At 41.0% G+C, this 19,455-nt stretch overlaps 1 long non-coding RNA gene across 1 annotated transcript; it reads left to right on the plus strand.

The window, feature by feature from the left end:
• The first annotated feature begins 1,036 nt into the window (after window positions 1–1,036).
• LOC146444779 (uncharacterized) lies at window positions 1,037–13,602 on the plus strand. Its single transcript, XR_014850748.1, has 3 exons — window positions 1,037–1,166; window positions 6,013–6,115; window positions 11,082–13,602. It is a non-coding gene; the product is annotated as an uncharacterized LOC146444779 (long non-coding RNA).
• Window positions 13,603–19,455: the final 5,853 nt, after the last annotated feature.

The raw sequence follows: 19,455 nt of genomic DNA on the forward strand, positions 1-19,455 counted from the left end.
TTGATATTAAGGCAACTTAACATCCCAAAACTTTCCACCATTGTTAGTAGAGAGTAGTCAGGCTCCAGCTCATGTCTTTAACTTCCCAACAGGGTCCAAAATATCTTACAGCCTTTTGAATATCTGTGTTAAGGACAAAATCGTGTCATCATGGTATACCAATGAAAGTAGCTGGTAGATTCTGTGCCTGTAAATGATCAGAAAAAAGAATAATTATATGGCTAAAGGGACAAAATTCTTGCTGCTCAGAAGTGGTAGGCTTTCTCCTTGTGATTGTATAGCAGAATTTCTATTAGCACAGCACTGTTCATTTGTTACCTCCGAAAGCAAGAGCAAGCAAGTTAAGGCTTGAATTTCTTTCATTTTATATAGGCCAGAGGCACAGTATTACTGGAAGCTTTTTTAGTGCTAGATGTGCCACAAGGATGTGAGGCATGAGAAAGGGTGTGTTTTGGAAGACTGGAGCTGAGCTGGGTAAGGGCCACTGGCCAGCTTCCTTTTCACACCAAAAGTGCAGCTGGCTTGTCATACAGACCTAAAGCCAGCTACAGATTCAAGCTGCTAATAATACGTTATTTTTCTCCTTCAGGCCCCTTTACAGCTTTAATTAAATTGTACTTGCATTTGCAAAGTTTCGCTTCCCGGCATGTGTGGTTTTGTCCGTTCAAATGCTTTTATGCCAGTAGAAAAATAACAGAACTGCTGTACTACACTTGTTAAGGCATGGGCCCAAAGCTCATCTCAGGCAAATACTTGGAGCTGGCTCAACAACAGGAGTCTTCAACCCAGAGATGGTTTGCCCAACAGAAAAAAATAGGAAGGACAGAAGTGTGAGGGAAGGAGACTAAGGTTACAATAATTTCTCTTTCAGTCCCAGTTCACAAAAGAAAGGTATAACAGACCATAAGTGACAGGATTAATGGACCATCTATTACAATACCATTCAGTCTCTGTGCAATCACTCTCTACCCCACAGAGCTTCTAAAACCCTTGACCTCTGTCAAAATATCTTTATCTCTTATAGAAATGATGCCGAGTTTCCACTTACATGATCACTCAAACCTTGGTCACAGAGTGTGGTGACCAAATTGTGTGCCTTTGGATGCACATAGAGCACAACTGGATTGCAATGAATTTCAGGAACTGGCAACCAGAGTGTATTTGAGGTGAGTGACCTAGAAACAAACTTGGTATCTCATTACTGTAAGCCATCCAGTATGATTTAGTTAGTGGGACAATGAGTGGCCCATCATGCTTTCAGAAACTGCCAAAACCTAATAGTTTTTGACTCTGACCTGCAAAATGCTTAGCTGACACTTTAAATGAGGAACATGACAAAAATAACAGGGAAAGCTTTAATTATATGGGATTATTCTTAACATGTACTAAATTTTCCATAACCTCAGACTTAGGACTCAGCATTTCTGATTTCAGAAGTTTGCAGTCAGATAATATGATGTCTGTGAGCAGGAGGGATAAATTTAGATCTGAAATGAATGACATACATTGTAATGAGGTGAAGGCAAGGTAAGCGATCATCAGCAATGAGTTATTTAGATGGAGATGAGCTGAAGTTTATCCAGGAAAGATGAGGCAAAACACTATATTTGAGGAAGATATTCCCATCACTTTAGGAAACCACAAACAGGTGTTCTATTCCAGATAACGCTGAAAATGTCTGGTAAGCCATTTTCAAAAGATGAGTGTGTAAATGGCAAGGCTATGGCAGAGCTAAACACATAGGATTAAGAAACCTGGCAGCTCCATGTTGAAGGAAGACATGGCAAAGAAAAATATTTACTTTGCAGGTCTGTAAGAGCAGTTTAATAGAAGAACTATGCAAATATGCTTCCAGATAGGATGAATTATTTTAAAACTTTGTTTTCTCTGGGCCCAACAACAAAAAAGGACTATTGAGAATCAATTGGCTGATGCTCCTAAGAGAAGGAAAAGTCAGTTTTGATCATGAGATACCTGTTGTGTTCTTGAGTGCTGAAGAAAGTGAGGAAAAAAAGTTTTATTTTTTAGTAATTTTTAGAAACAGATTTCATATTCACTTAAGTTTCCTACCTGTCTTTGATATCATTGTCAATTGTCGTAATATTCATAAGTTTCTGTTCTTTTAGCTTTGTGTTATGGGCATTATGGACATATCATATTGTGTGATGTTGCTAATCTGGTCAAGAATCTACGCTGTCCCCTACCAGATGAATTTTCAAATAGTATGGAGGCAATCATTATTAATAAATCTGAGATAAAAGGTCATGTCAAAAATGTCACTCTTCAGAGAAGTAATGACTTGAGAACTTCTGTAATGACTGCTGTCTCAGTTGAGTAGCAAAGCTGAAAACTGAGCAGCCAACCTCCCCCTTCCTTCTACGCTGGGTGGTGTCATTAGCTGGCTTTCGGTACTGACACAGAAAGTGAAGAACCACCTATCTACTATCACAAGGTTTTCCCTGCAAGCACTCATGCAAAAAGCACGCTGGGTGATTATTAGATGATTCACCAGTTATCACTATCTGAGTCACGCATCCCACTGAGTGGGTGAGGCTATGAACTTCTTTGTCTTCTGACACACTGATTTGCCACCACAAAAATTTACTGTGTGGCACCCAGAGTTGTCACAAACCCATGTGAGGAAGGGATGTGGCAGAAGGTCTGAGGAACAAAGTCCATCATGGATGGCCAACTGCTTAAAGACAGAGACCTGGAGGTGAATTGGTGCTTTGTTGGAGCTGTCTGGCCATTTGCCTGCAAGGCTCAGTGCCTCTGGCATGCTTGGCTGAGGTGGTGGCAGTGAGGAGCCTGGTGCAGGTGTGACCCTGACAACACCGGATGGAGAGCTTCTGACAGATAAACACAACAAAACCAAGTTTTATTCTCAAAAAAGGAAGTTGCATTGCCTCTGTTTATCCTGGTTATGAGGGGGTCTTTTGCTATATAACATGTGGAGAACAGGAGGACTTCTGAGACATAAAATTGTATAAAGGAACGGGTATTAGCCCAATGGCAGAGACAGAGAAATAGCTATTATCAAAACTAGCATACACTGCTCATGTTCTTGACCTGTGCCATTAGGCATATGTCAGAGTGGACAAAAAGCTTGCTGAACAGACTGTGGAGTCCAGGAATGGTGTAATGGTCAGGGAGGTGAGGTAGACATGCTAAGTCTATGTTAGAAATTCTGGAGGAACAGCAGGCTTTACTGTGCATGTTGTCCTCCTGCCCACATTTGGGCTGACGCAAAGCTATACCTGTCAACTGCCAGGAACTCCTTTCTATAGTAGGAAATGCACTTCCCATAAACGTCAGGAAGTGCAACACTCTTCCAGACATTAACTCCTGCAAATACATGCTGCATAGGAACCAGAGCTGAAAACTTTTGCTTAACATCAATTTGCACTGTATTCATTGACCAAAAGTGGTGAAAATACCCAATTGCATGCAATATCATGAACAATGAGTGAAGAGCATCCTTCATCTGCAGTAGTTATCTGAGAGGGGAAGTAAGGTTTTCCAGGAAGATGCAACACATTTCTTTTTTGTTGGATTTTTTTTCTCGCTTTGGGTTTTTTGGGAAGGGTGGATGGGAGGATGGGGTGAGTGTAGTGCTGTGTGTCAGTTTTGCTAAAATAAACATTTGTAATTTATACCGAATTTACCAGCCGCATTGTTCCTCCACTGAGATCTTCCAAGTCATAATATGTAGCATCTTTTGGCTAAACTAAGTCTTCTACCAGGAGGTTTCATTTCCTTCTCTGAACTTGGACAACACAACAAGATATGTAGGTTTCTTTGCATGTTTGTAACTATTTTGATGGTTTCTATGTGGTAATAATTTGAAAATATTATTCGATACATAATTTGAAATATTATTGCTTTTCTCCATATAATTTTCCTGTAATATAGCAGCTAAATGTATCCTTTCTCAACAATGTAATGGAAAGGTTGCTAGTGCAAAAATTGTCAGTCCATGGAAGAGTTCTGGGATGATTTTCCTGCCTCACAGAGCATTTTACATGCAGCCTATGTTTTATTATTTTTATGGGAGGCCAGGTGTGTAGGGAGAGGTAATGGCTTGTATTAAGTGATTGATGTGCTGGGGAAAATGACACATTTCCAGGCACGCACATCCTTGACTTTCAATGTGACTAATGAGTACTAGACACAATACCAAAAGAAATGAGTGACCAAACACTGAAGGTTGAAAGCAAGGAGTTTTAAACTTGACTTTTTTTTTGGTCTTTATTCTAGAAATTTGCTGTAATTACTTGGTTGGGGTGATACTGCATGCATAGAGCCAAAAGTTGATTAATGTTAATTTCAGAGCAAACAGAGACAGAAAAGGCCAATGTGCTCCACAGCTAAAAATACACTTTCACGGAGGGACATGACATCTGTAGATTTACAACCCCAAAATTATTTGTGAATAATGATTAGCTGCCCTCATATAATTAATTTGCTTCAGCAGTGACTGGTTATCCTTAAAGGCACCAATTGGTGTTGACTTTCAGACTAGAGAAGCTAATCTAAAACCACCTGTAAGGCCAGGTGAGCCTCCCTTCCTCCTAGGATATAGGAGTAGAATTGTGCAATAAAGCAAGTGTATTTTAAAATAGCCATCACAAAGCTGCAAACACCTATTTTTATGTCCAGGAAACCCCCCAAAATGAAGCTTTATTAGGGACACATGGATTTTTCTTTTGACAAAATATCCCCTCATTTATTTTATACTTTGCCTATATCCATTGTTGTGAGTGGTATCATATACACAGAATACCACTAGACATGAGAAAGAGCTAAAAGCTGGGATGGACTACTTCAGACATCTGCTCTCATCTCCATAATCTGGGGTTTGCAATTACACTGATGTATCCTGCACCACCTTCAGATTTTGCTGCAGAGTTACAGCACATCCCTTAGTCTGGGCTTTTCACACAAGGGATAACCCACCATGCTCTTCATTAAGAGCATTTTCCAAACCCTCCTGTCTCCTCAAGGTGGTATGTATAATCAAATCAACTACAGACTCCTTTTGGTTAAATTAAATGCATGGGAGAAAAGTATAGTCACTTGGGATGAGATGTATCTTCTGCTACCTAAACATGAGAAACCTCTAGCCTAAGGAGGTTTTCTACAGTCCTCCTGCAGTCAATGAGGAAAGATGACTCACTCAGAAGACTCATCCAACTTGTTTTAGACACCTCTCTTAGAGTGGGATGAATAATTTTCTGGAGACACCTATCTGCCTCCATGGATTGCACTTCTATTTTGGACTAGGTACTTAGCTCTTTGGTGGCTGAAATTAGATGAGATGACTCTCACCATCACTGTTATGCAGAGCATTAGCCCTTGAGTGGTCCTTTCTCTAGTTTCACCTCTTTTTTTTTTTTTAAATACAGGTACCAAAACGGAATATAATTTGTAAATGTCTCTCTAGCACTATAACAACCTGTAAATCTTCCCCTCTTCTGCATCACTTCCCCTAGCTTATACACCCAAAGACAAAATTAGATCCTTTAGGTACCACATTGTGTGAAAAGCTCACGTTCTGCTAAACGCTGGCCAAGATTGCTGGGTCCATATTCCAGTCATCAGTCTCAAAAAATGCTGATGTTCTCCATTTATATTGAGGATTAAGCATGCAAAAATAAAAAAGGCTGCACTTTTGAAGGTGAAAGAGAAGCGGTGTGATCTTTAAATACAAAGAATATTATTTACCTTAACCTTCCATATAAAATACACCATGCATCCTATCAATTTCTCTGTCTCATGTAAAACTCCACCACAGGTTAGAATGTGCTTTAGAAGTACATCTGATGCAACAATTACAAGTGCTCTGCAAATCAAGGAATACGTGAGGAAGAGAAATTTCCTTTTTCCCAATTTCAGCCAAGAAATGACTGGCTCAGGACTTGGACCAGCCTCATAATGAGAGCTCATCCATACTGTTGTTTTTCAACATCTTATCCTTGCTGTTTGGAAAAACTTAAATTTTTTTTGTCCCAGGTGCAATCAAGTGCAAAACAACATGTACAAGACAGCAGAGCCATGAATGGCCAAGCAGATTCAGCAGGAGCAAAAGCCAAACATGGTAGACAATACAAAGAAAGTAAGTAAAAAGTGGGTTTAACTAAGAAAATACTAGTAAACATTTATTGAATTTGTGGGATCTGAGCAAATTTAATATCTGACTTTTAATGTTTATCTGTCATTTGTGTAACTTGAAATAATTTCTCTTTCCTGGTTGGGTAATATTTATAGCATGAGAACGAATACTGAATGGTAATTCCTATAATGTGGAGACTAATACCTTTGCTTATTGAAAATACTGATTTTCAGCTAGTCCCAAAGCACATATGTAACTCTAAAACTTGATTTCAGTTGTAATCTGAAAGCACACCAAGAAATTCTCTGCTGTGAGTGTCTATATGAAATTGGTGAAGTTGCCACATCTATTTTCATTTTGAAGCCAATGTTGTCTTAGAGACAAAGAAGACCCATTATGGGCAGTTCACAAATACTTTATTGCAGAGAAATTACTCCAGTTGTCAAGTCCTAATCACCAGTGCGGTAGAAAATAAAAATATCTGTGGCATTTTTTGCAAGGGTCTGAGCTAAGCAACTGGATTAAGGATGATAAGGTTACTTGTCTTCAGAAAGTCAGCATTTTATCCTGATGTCTATCCTGTGTTCCTCTAAGGAAGGACTTTGCATGTTTGCAGCTGCTTGGTTAACCATCAGCCTTGTAGTCCTTTAGTGCACACAGTCCTCGGGCACTTATGGTGTCAGGGAAATTGATGGAGAAAGGAAGCCAGTGGAGCTGGAAAATAAATGACAAACCTCTGCCTATCAAAAATCTTCAAGGGAAGACCTTTGCTTAGGATTGAGGTCCTGCTATCTGACCCTTCTGAGCCGTGAAATTAGCTTTAGCGTGCGTACTTTTGCTTCTGATTTTTTTTAACTGCTCGTCCCAGGAAGAACAGAGCCAGTATTTTAGATTGAGAACACTAGGCTCTTTCTTCCACATCTGTTTTTCCTACTGTCAGATGTCAGCCCTTGCTGCTGAAGTCACCTGGTTAATCATTCCTGCCTGGCCAAATGCTACCCACTCTTCTCGACCCGTTGGGGTGCAGGTCATATAGCAGAGAAATTGATAGGTTGAAGCACCTGTGATGTATATTAGAAAAGTGATCAAAGCAAAAGTTACTATTTCTAAAGGTATATTGCTGTTTGATTTTTCAGTGAGTTGTTTCCCCTGGTTTAGCATTCTCAAGTGCAGTACCCATATCCTGTGGTTTGGTTTCGTGCTGTTGGCTTTGGCTGGTTTTTTATGGTACAGTCGCTTCATTTTTCCTGCAGCTGCTCCTTAAAGTCAAGCTCCAGGCAAGTGACTGAAATCCTCTCTCCAGCCTGCGTGTTAAAAAACAAAGTCCAAACAGCACATGGGATTTGTGTTGGCTGCAGCTAGCTGTCAGTAACTGTATGGGACCTGGGCATTGGCGTGTCAGGCCCACGCTGCACTCAGTGTGCAGAAGTGGTCTGGCTAGTGATGCTTCTTTTCCTTATCTTAGAATATCCTTCAGAGAAGGGAACACAGAAAAACAGAAAGTGCCTGAAGCAGTCTGCAGCACAGGGAGTCTGATTTTTTTGGCTTCATATAAAAAGTAAAAATCGGTGTGAATTGCCCTCTGTGGAGGGGATGTTAACTCTGATGGCTCCTGCCCCAACATCCAGGCAAGGAGGATAAAGTCCAGCACCTTTCCACAGTGCTGCACTGGGCGTTTCCTCCTGCCCTGTGACCCCATGCTCTCGGCACAGCTGTTTGGGGGACACTGTAATCTGCCATCCACGCTGTGGGGCAAGACCACCCACGGCAAGGGCCTGGGAAAGTAGCCAGGGCAATTACTCATGGCCTGTATAATAGCTAAGTATGTGGAGGGTCGTGCAATTCTTCAGCAAGTGTCACACTCTAATGCCCAGCATTCTCCTGTGCCACACCAGCATCTTCTTTGCCTCCTCCTTCTAGTCTGAGTTGGTCATTTTGTCATTCCTCTTGCAGGCCACTAAGAGAAATAGATTGTTGTAAGACAAAATTTGTCTCATGCTAATGAATACCACATATTTTGCACCCTGTAAAAGCATTTTTTCCTCTACTGACTATGAAGAAAACTGTTTTAAAAATTTTGTTTTAGATACCTACAACTGGCCAGGTGAGGTCTACCTGGTCAGGTTACTGATTTCCTCTGCAAATGTTTCTGTGGTGTTTTTACTGCCTAGGCTATGCTTTGGGAGGTTGCTAAGACACTGAAGTGAAAATTTGCAGTTCTTATGGAAAACTCTCCATGTAAGACAAAGATGCCCATTTATATCCAAAAGCTAAACACTTAGCTCAAATCTCCAGCTATGTTCTGGCGGTGCTTTAAAAGTTCACTCTTATTTTCCAAGAATCTGATGCTGGCCTGTTACAATCAGCCCTGGCAGCTCAGAGGCCCTTTAAAAACACCTTCACACTTCTGGACCAGAAGTGCATTTCTGGGCTGTGAAAGGGGCCAAGGGCTACAATACAGAAGCACTTGTAGGGCCTGGAAGACTGTACGGTGGTATTACACAGATAAGAGATGGTAGCCAACTGGCAATATAAACAGCTCTCTAACTGAGCCTAACTAATGAGCATAAAAACCTATTAACTCCTGGATGAACAAGGTATCATGCTTGGAAATGCTGGTAGTTGGTGGGAGCTGAGACTCACATCTCATTAAACAGCACAGGCATCAGTCATCCTGGGAGGGCCAGCAGAAATAGCTCACTTCTTTCTCATTTTCTTCTGTGGCATGGATGGGGCGTTATGTGTGGGGAAGCTGTTTGGTGTGGATGGAGACTTGGGTTTTGTCCCTGTGTAGGTGGTAGCAGAGATAGGACATGGAGCTGAATGCAATATGGCAGAGGAGTTCTGTTGCTAAATACATTTAAAGACAAGAGGACAGAATAGAAAACTTATGGGTCACATAGAGAGTGGGAAAAAGCAGGAATCTTTAGCATGATCTTACTGGTAATTTATTTCTGAAAACCCAAAGTGGGGAAAAAGAGGATAATTTTGTAAAAGGTATAAAGAAAATCAAGAACTGTTTTAGGACAGATCATTGCATCTGTCAAGGAGGCAGTTAAAGATGTGGAAGCTTGTACAAGGGAGGAAGAAGAAAATGAATCTGTAGTAGGGCACTTTTGGGATGACAAACATCCGGACAACATTCATACACCAGAGGAAAGATTAAAGGTTCAGATGAAGTAATTATTGTGCTAGGTAGTCACAGAACAGAAAGGCTGGATGGCAGGAATGTGAAAGAGGATGAGAGTGCAAGAGTTTTGGGGTCTCCAGATAGTTCTAGTTGTTGAAATGTAGCTTTCAGAGAAGATGCAGTCTAGTTATTACTAGACTGCAATTATTATTACTTGGACACAAGACTTGCACTGAGATTTTGGAAGCTGTGTGAACTGCAGATGGGACACATGGCAAGCTGCTATGGACACAAACAACAAACCCATCTGAAAGCATCTTGCTAGCAGATTCTCTAATTTACAGTACTCTTGAATAGATGTGCATGTAAGCTGCCTTTCTTCCAGTCTGTCAAGTCCACAACATCCACTTAAATGTCTGTGTAAAATTACTCTTGGTTTTCTTGAGCTGAAGCCAGGCTAAATAGCCTAGTTTCTGAGAAAATTTGCTCACAGTCCTGCTCTTCGGCTGCTTATGACTTGGGTGGTTTGGCAATATAGGAAACAGGAGTTCTCATGTGTTGCATCTGAAGTGTTTGCAGAGTTTCTTGACTGAGACTGAGAGGTTTTGTGTGTGAAGAGGGGCATCATCTGGGCATGCACTGTGGGTATGTGTGCAAATGAGGGTTTCTGTGTTCACAGGCACGTGTACACAAGACGCCTCATGTAACTCTTCCCAGAACTCCTCTGCTCATCTGCTCTGCGCAGACATGACTGCACAGAGGCCTTTTATTGTGCTTTATAAATATGTGCCCTTGTTGTCTTATCCCCATTAGTTCAGTTTCCAAGAACAGGATGGATAACAAACCGTCTATTCTTTCTTTATCTCTTTTTTCTTCCTTCTTGGATCTCTTGCGGTTTTTTTGTCCTCTTCAGTTTTCCAAAGAATCTAAAGCATTTTTGTGGTTCTCTCTGTAATGATACCATGTCTAAAGTAGAGTGCCTGGCAAACCACTAGATATAATATGCACACACAACTGGAGTATTTGCTATAACATCACCAAAAAAAAAAAAAAAAAAAAGACATTTAACTAAATTAAAGCCATTTTCCCCAAGATGATGCCCTATGTCAACAACTTCTTCAGCTGAAATATTTACAATCTGGCCAAGCCAAGAGCCATCCCCATGCTACCTGCTATGTTGTAACCTACCCATAATCACCATGTTTCTTGCTTCCTCCCCAACAATTTGATGACCAACCAGTTAAGAGCCATTCCAAAATAAATGTATAAAGAGCATCAGTGTAAGCTTATGACATTTTTTTCCCATACAATCAATATTGTTATCTGAGAACTGCAGATCCTGTGCTTGAAAAAAAAATGACACTGGAAGTTTCCATGAAGTAACTGATCTTTGCCAATTCTTTATGTCACTTCTCCCTCAATGAAAATAGCCATCCTACAGGGTCCACAAGCTTATATCCCTGGTGCCTGTTCATGGTTCAGCTCTGCACCAAGCCCTGTTTGGGTACCTGCAGTACTGCCAGGCTCTGTTGTTCAGATAACTTCTGATTCTTTGGAATGAGAGCGGTAGGGGATGGTCAATGGAGTTTGGTTCCAGGACACTGCAATATATTTGGACCCTGCAAAGATGTGCAACCTAGCTCACAGATCCTCACAGCCTGTATGTGTTACTTCAGCTCTCCCTGGGGCTGCTATCTCACAAACCACTGCAGAAAGCATGTGTCTGATGAGTCAGAGGAATTTTGTTGCACAGAAGGAACTTGAATACGACTCTTTTGTGTCCCAGGGTGGTGCGTTAATAACAGCAACTTACTTTTCCTTTCTCTTTTTGCTTAACAGGTTGTAACATGCTTCTGGTTGTCCAAAAAGCCGATTGCATCTGTGCCTATGGAGTCCTTTCCCCCCGATTTGTCAGTGTTCTGCCTTGTAACCAGCCCTTTGCAGACAATCTTAGAATAACATATGACATACAAATCCCCTTGTTAGAAAGGAGAAAGATGAGGAGCAAAAAAAAAAAAAAAAGAGACAAAAAGGAGAAAGCTATGATTATCTAAGTATCTCATTTTAGCTTTGATACGATGGTACATGCGTGCAATCATCTAAATTACAATTTATTCATGCATTACAGTTGAATTATATTAATCAGGAAGCAGCATATTGTTAAGCAGAGCCTAGTAATGCAGCTTCATAGATGTTTTTCCTTTGTGCTATTTAAGTGGTCTTGTGTAAGTCTTGCAGAGGAGTTCACTTTGCTCTTGTTGCAGTTCAGATAAGTTTAACAAAGAGAAAAATAACTCTCCTTTGTGTTTCAATGGATGAAAATGAACTCCGTATTTCTGGGATATCTAAAAAAAAATTGTCAAATTTTTTTTTCAAGAATCAAAGAAACTGAATGGATATGGTAGGAGGAATTTAATTTTAAGCTGCTTGAAAATAGGACTCTTTAGGAAGTCGATAGAATTTTGTAGCATCAGAAAGCCTATTTAAAACAAGTACAAAAGTACTACCAGCACCCTTGGAGTTTATTTCAGTATGAAAATCTGTCTAGTAAATAGATATGCCAAAGTACTGAAATTTAGGAAGATATATATAATTATATATAAATTTCAGATAACCTCTAAAATGGGATCTCCTCTGCGTGAACTTCTAAGACATTTGTAGAAGATCCCTCAAAGGTTCTATGGCCTGTTCCATTTTGCGATTAGCTTGTCTGAATGCTTGATATCCATCCAGCAATGCACATTCAGTGAAGTTTATGGGATACCCCTGCTGAGATAACAGAGAAAAGGTAACACTTGCTGGGAGGTGTCCAGGTAGTTATCTGTCAAAAAGGGATGTGAAGAATATTGTCAGCTCCTGCAAGCATCTTCTGATGTGACTTCTGATGTTCCAAACTCAGTCTGATTCTCCCAGTGGAAAAGCCCTTGCCTTCTAGAAGAAATGTTCTAGCCAGAAACTGGTCAAGTTCTCTCAATTCTGGACAAGAGTCCTTGCCCATGTATGCCCAGGAATTCTCTGCAAGCCAGTATCAACCTTCCTGTATTTTTTAAAAATGCATTTATAGGATCACTTGGAACAGTGTTTGCATTCGGAACTGAGAGATAAGAAAGGATGCTGAAAGGAAAACATACACCACTAGTAGCTGAACAAAGCTTTCCACTGAAAATGACAAGCTTTATCGTGAGGGAACTAACAGACTTCTGCAATTTTTAATTTTTAATTGACATAATTTTGCAGAATGGTAAGCATACTGTGGGAAAATGAGAAGTGCTCAGGAAAAGATTGTAGTTAATGCCTGAATTGTGTATATAGCATACTGCACTGAAGCCATGGGTAGAGAAGCAACGTACAATGCTTGGGAGTGATTCTTTCCACAATTATAACAAAATAAAATAAATTAGCCCCCTGAGAAAACAGGGTTTGTTAATTTGTTTGTCCAAAGACTGGCCTGAGGCTGCAGGAAGTTTTTGGGTGGCAGCAAATCAGTAAAAGCCACAGAGTTGTTATCTACATCATTACAGGAAAGAGGGTCAGGAACTGATCCTGGCTCCAAAGCTGAATGATATGTGCTGGTCTACATTTATATCAGCCAAGTCCAGCCTTCTCCATGGCAGATGGGCCTTGGAGAGAACTAGCTGAAACTGCCCAAAGCAAAGCCAGGGAAAGAGCAGGCAGCTGAGCAGTATGGCCAATGACTGACATTTTTAAGATACAGTGTTACAGATATATCCAGGAAAAAACTGACCTTTGTTTTAAATTTAGAGTTAGTGATGTATCCAGGGTGGTATCACCATCAGCCTCAGGCAGATCACCTCAAACCTCAGTTAGAGCTGGAAATTTCTAAATGTATCTGGGAAATCACTTTCCTTGCAATTTGGATTCAGACACTCAATCACTGAGGCATTAATATACCACAAACATGGTGAAGAAATACCTCTGTAGCCCAGCTTGCATTCTTCTCAACAGAACAGTCTATCTTTCATCTGTGGATTAAGTTTATTATGGTATGTGAACTCTGACAGAGTTCTCCATGTGTCTGAATTTCCTTAATGAATGAGGTATCCACAAGATTTTAGAAAAGGCTAATGTTATAGCTGAACAACCATAGTCACATTTGGCAGAGTGCTGGTTCCTTCTCTAAAAACCTATGCCAAAGGACATCTTCATATGCCCATTCCTCTATTCAATGCAGAACAATGTATTTAAAACACACAGTGTTACAATAGTTAATTAGAGTTTATGGCATTTTCATGAAAGGCAAGAAATGATGATAAATGCATGAATAATGACCTGGGAATGGATCAACTATTTTATCATAAATGAATGTCAATGAAGTATAATTTTCTGCTTTAGGAGGATTCCTGCACCTGGTAATATCCTTAATAAACATTAATTAAAAGGTTAATCTGTTGTAGAAATTGCTTTTCTCTGAAGCCACCTGAAATCAATTTGAACCCAATTACAAGCAGTTATCTATTGTTTATGTGGTTAAAGATTAGAGAATACATTTCGGCTTGTCAGGAGCCATCAGAGTGGGTTTTGAATGTCATGATCAGAGGTGATTCTGAATATTTGAATGCACTTTAATGAGCATAGAAAAACCATTAGAAAATGTAATCAGTCATATTTGATGATGACTTGACCTTGGAACTTTGATAACAAGGGGTCTAATCATTTCTGTCTTAAGTACCAACAGGATTTCCTCTTGAAATCAATTGACCATTGCTTGCTCACTGAGAGGGTAATCTTCCTTGGCAAAGAAGTATAAATTGCAAAAATCCAGCGACTTATATAAGAAGGTTCAGAAAAACTACCTCTCACAGACTTGTGAAATATGAGATGCAGCTGAAAAGTGATCAAAGATAATACTCTTCAAAGACATTTGGAGACAAGCATCACTTACTAATTCAGAAAGCTCTGCTCTGCACATCTACTGAAGGCTGATCTGCAAACCACTCTGCAACGGCAAGGGTGTGTGTGTTGCCTTATTTTCATGAAAAAATATTTGAGGTTGATAAATGCATAATTTGCATCCATTTGCATCCCATGTTGATTGAAACTTGCTCTTCCTGCTGGACAGGAAGACCTGCACTTTCACACATAACACATCTGGGTACAAGAGCCAGTAGAAAAAATTAAGGACCAAGGCTGTAATACCTTTCCCACAAAGGATGGGAAGATACTTGTGCCTCTCACTGAAAAATTACATCTATATTTCTCATCATAGGTTTACACAGAAACACCCTCTAGACCCTTCCTTGCCCTTCTCTGGACTTGTTCCAGCACCTAAATGTCCCTCCTCGATTGAGGGGCCCAGAACTGGACACAGAACTGGACACTGGACCCATGGTGTGGCCTCACCATTGCCGAGTACAGAGGAACAATCAGTTCCAGAAAAAGCAGGTGCCTGAGCTTGACTGTAGTTTCACCCAGATGAGTAACCAGACTGAAGCTAGAGTATGCACATATTTAAGCACTGAACTTATGCCAGCTTTGGATGTTGAAGATTTAGGCATCTCTTCCATCATCAATGAAGGGAGAGAGAGGAAGAGACAGAAAGAGAGAGAGTTGCAACTTGAGAAAACATTTCCCTTATCCAAAGATAGGCATTAAATACAACTGGAAGCAATATCCCCCTGGAAGGATTGAATTTTCTCTTCATAAACAACAAAAAGAATCTAGAGGAAAGAGCTTAGGATTTGGCTGACTGTGGGTGAGATTTTTAGCACTTAGGTTTAGCACTTACATACACAACAAATTCCAGCCTTTCTCTATTCACGGAATTCTGAATTATGATTTTCGAGAAGCCAACAGAGTTAATTTAGGCATATGAACTTAAGCAATAGATGATCTCAGGTATTTCCACCAGACTGTCCTATCATAATGAAAGGGTCTCAAAATAAATGACTGCCCACTTGGATGGAACAATGGCATTTCTGTATGTAATCATCAACAACACACTCAAGCATACACAATAGAATGGTTGTAATGACCTGGTGTAGTAAGTCATACAATGCAGGCAGGTCATGACAGCTAAAACACACTTTCATCACATTTGTGATAAGGTGAAGAAGATTTCAGATGCAAAATCTAATTTTAAAATTCCCTCACCCAGTCTTAAAAGCCCTTCCCCCAAGCCTCTGAACACTTAGAAAGACAGTTTTCTTTATAGGCATCACAATGCATTTCTTGGCTATATTCTGTGTCATTTAAAAACATTTGTAATATCCAATTAGATCCTTAACCAGAGAAATTATGACTGATAATTTCAGAGTAAGTGAAATTTGGCAAAGTCACAATCAGCTTGTTGATGGTAAAATTTTCCATTCTCTGACCTAAAATGCTAAACTTCCAATAAATCAGGCTGTATAAAATTTCCAGTGTAGATAGTAGAAGGCTGGAATTGAATGAAATAATTTTGAACTATCTGAGAGTTGTTTTTTTTTTTTTTAACGTGGGAATGTTCTTTGAAATGACAGACAACCTCAATGAGTACATCTCAACAACAAAAAAAGGTTCAGATTGTACTTTGTTCAAACTGGGCAAGCACCAACAGCACCTGAGAGGAGATGGTGAAAAAAATCCCACTATTCATTTCTCACAATGAGTTTCCAGTTCAAAGTGTCCAAGAGCTTTGCAACGATTTTGTGGAAAAGTATTGTAATTCAGCTTACACAACTCCCTGTAGGTGTAGAACGTTGGCTGTGCAGTCCACTGACAGTTACAAGAGAAACTTTCCCTCTGGCATGTGCTTGTTCCTGGGAGCCACGGAGACGGTATGTCCCTGGCTATGGTCCAGCACAAGGACTGGGGGGACTGGTCGCTCTGGCTGTTCGGGGTTTTGGTGAGAAAAGCGTCTTTTTTTGATTAAAACTCAGTAAATTATGTAAAGAATGAAAATGAAATCTAGGGAGGAGTTACCTGCTGTCTTTTTCAATGTATCAACTCATCTATCCATCAAGGTCCATCTTGTTTTAAACCTTGGGGCTGTCGTGTACAATGCCCAGTTTCAGTTCCACCCAATACCTTTTAGTTTAGTGTGAATTCAGGTGGTATTATCTTGTGTGTTGATACCTTGATATCAATGCCCAGCTACCCTCAAATTGCACATTGTAATGCAGGTTTTTATTTGGTTTTACTACATCACAAGGATGTTAAAGTGCAAGTTGACATTTTCTATGTCAAGTGTCTGTCTGTGATATTGCTACACCATTCCAAGGCCTTCTGAGATTTTAAGGGAAGACTCTGTATTATATCTTGAACTTTTTCTTTCTGAAGTGCTTGCAGTCCCACAAGAGACAGAGAAAAGGCTTGAAATTTGTCAGGAGGAAGCCTCTGAAATAGAAATATACCATTTGCTGTGTTCAGGATAATCTGCACCAAGTTTGGCCAAGTTGTAAATCACTGAAAAATGATTTGTAGATTGCTGGCAGCAAAGGACTCTGACCACGTAGAGCATGTCTCCCTATGGAAGGAGGGACAGAACACACACTTCCCTGCAGTCATGGGCATAGGATGTGCTAGGCTCATCATAGGTCTACCTGGGTGTTTTCTGCCTTCTTTCAGTATGCACTGTACTCCTCTCTATTTGCTGACTCTGAGGAATTGAGGGAGAGGGGTGGAGGGGAGAGCCAAAGAAACCTGAGATGAACAAGGGGCAAAATCAGCAAGTTGGAACAAGGGGCAAAATCAGCAAGTTGGCTGAGGACTGAGAGAAATCAGCAGGAAGGAGAAGACAAGCCTGAAACAGTGACAGGCTGAAGATGATGAGGGGAGGGAAAAAAAAAAACAAACCAACCCTGAAGAGACTCTGGCAGAAGAGTGCTGCTTTGTAGTGGTGTTGGGAAGAGACCCCCCCAAACTCTGGGTACCACCATTCTCCTGCTCTCAGTGATGGAGGCATTGCTTCTCCAGCAGCAGGAGCTCTTGAAGGGCACAGCAACTTTCCATGGCTTTCTACTGGCACACAAGGCAGGGCTCTGGATGGGAAAGTAAGAGGTTTCACTCATCCTGGCCAACGTGGACAGAGGGTACTCTAGGCTGCCATTTGCCTGTTCTGTCCGCTTCTGCCCTTCTTGGCTGAGGAATACTGACACTCACAAGGACCTGGGAGAGCATTTATTCAGGCCATAAAGTCAGCATTTCAGTGGTAGAAAATGCTGCAAACACAGTTGCTGAGCAACTATAGGCCTGAACCTTAATTAGAGCACACACCTTAGGAGCCAACCATTAATTACATGATCACATGCCATTTTTTTCCCCCACAAGTTACAAAAGATTAATTGGCTGAGCAGTCCTGAGCATGTTTTATACAGATTCCTTGGACTTCAGCCCAGCTGTTACCCCAGAGAGGTACGCACAGAGCACTCGGCCATGGACTTGTTCTAGCAGACCAACCTGTGCAGAGTGCACAGGGGAGGATTTATCCCACCACATGCATTTCAGTGGCAATCACACAGCTTCTGCTAAAAGGCAGTGCTGTATAAAGGGCTGTCTTTTGTTATGTTTTCTGAGGGATCCATGAGATCATAGGTAGATTTCTTGTCCCAGCAAACCCCCCTGAAAACAGTTTTTGGTTCTCTTGCCATGAGAAGACCCTGGAGCTACATCTGGGAGTTATTTGGCTGATGTCCCTCACTGCTCCTACTGTCATACCAGCAACAGGTAAGGGTTTGCTCAGAAGTGGGGCTGATCCTGTGGTATTTCACTAAATCTTCAGCCAAGGGTTTGCCAGCAGCAGCTGGGTGAACTCGGCGTGACCTTGAGGGATGTCTGCAGAGCCAGGGGTGCTGTCACACCCATGGTGCAGTATGTACTGAAGCAGATCATCATCACAGTACTTAGCACACATCTAGGTCAATGTACACGGTGCAAGTGTACTTAGAGGTGAATGAAAGACTGGAACTGGCATATAAGAAGCCAAGATCTGATGTACAGGGGTCCTTCCCCATGGATACTAATCTAACTCTCTGATGCTTGCATAATTAACCATGGGGACTTAATCCAGGTCTCCCTGAATCTTCTGAAGGCCTTTTCTGTTTTCCCTTTTGCCATGTAAGAAGCCCCAGTCTTGCTTGCTCGTGGTTGAGAAGGGCTTGTTATCAGACAGCATCCCTGCATTTATGGATCAAGGTCATCAGATCCTTCTCACTCAACAGGGGTATGTTCTGCAAAGATGCCAAAGCATCAGCTCTCTGGTTGTGGAGTTTCCATTAGTCACGTGCCTATGTGTCAGCCAGATTCAAATAAATAAATGCATATACTCACTTACACCTCTGCTGCAATCTCAGCCAGGCCCTGAGATTCCTATTTCAACCCATCCTCACATTACTCTTGCTCCTATTTTGTGGGAGGTAAACCTTACTCTGCCCTTTCTCCCAGGGGGTGCTTTACCCATGTGTTCTGCTTCCTACTGCTGCTGCCTCATCACTTACGAGTCATGTTACTGACGCTTATCTTGGCCACAGGCTGCATCCCTTTTCCTTCCCCATTTTTAGCCTCCCATCCAAAAGCAGGAGGAGAAAGATAGCTAGGGCTGCTCTTCATTCCAGGTCTTAACCTGACCTCCCACACTCCTTGGCTCTTTCCTTAATCTACTTCTGAGTTAAATGGTGTACAAGAGATAAGAACCTTCTTCCTTTTTGTCAAGGAAGTAAGAAAAAGTATTTTCAACAACTCAGCCTGGGGATGTCTTCTCTTTGACTCCCTCGGTAGCTTCTTCAGTGATTGACTGGTTTCATCCAAGTTTGGCAGTGGGACAGCTGCGAAGACAATTAAATTCCTACATAAGTCAGACCTTCCCCACCCCAAAGCTGGGGACAAGAGTGACCACACTTCAAATATCTGAAAGATTTTTTACTCCCGTTTAATCCTTACAGCTGATTTCTTTACCGTTAAATGTAATAACACCCAGTGTGCTGCCCAAACAAGGAGAAGGAAAAAGATTCTGTGGAGGGAGGGAGAATTCTGAAAATGCATGTGAAGGAAACAGAAAACCTTCATATAATATAATTTTAAGCCTTTCTGAGACATAAATCCTAAGGCACTGCATTCTTCTTTATTTACCTGGTGGTATTTCTGGATGGAAAGGACCTGCACCTTTGTTATCAGTGATGAGACAGATCATCACAAGTTTTTAAAATAGATCTCTCCCTCTCTCTGTCACATTCTTCTGAAATGGTGCATATCCTTGAAGCATTTGTTTCTCTGAGAA

The sequence above is a fragment of the Lichenostomus cassidix genome, chromosome 1 (genome assembly GCF_008360975.1).
Source record: "Lichenostomus cassidix isolate B80296 chromosome 1, HeHo_3.0, whole genome shotgun sequence".
Classification (NCBI taxonomy): domain Eukaryota; kingdom Metazoa; phylum Chordata; class Aves; order Passeriformes; family Meliphagidae; genus Lichenostomus; species Lichenostomus cassidix.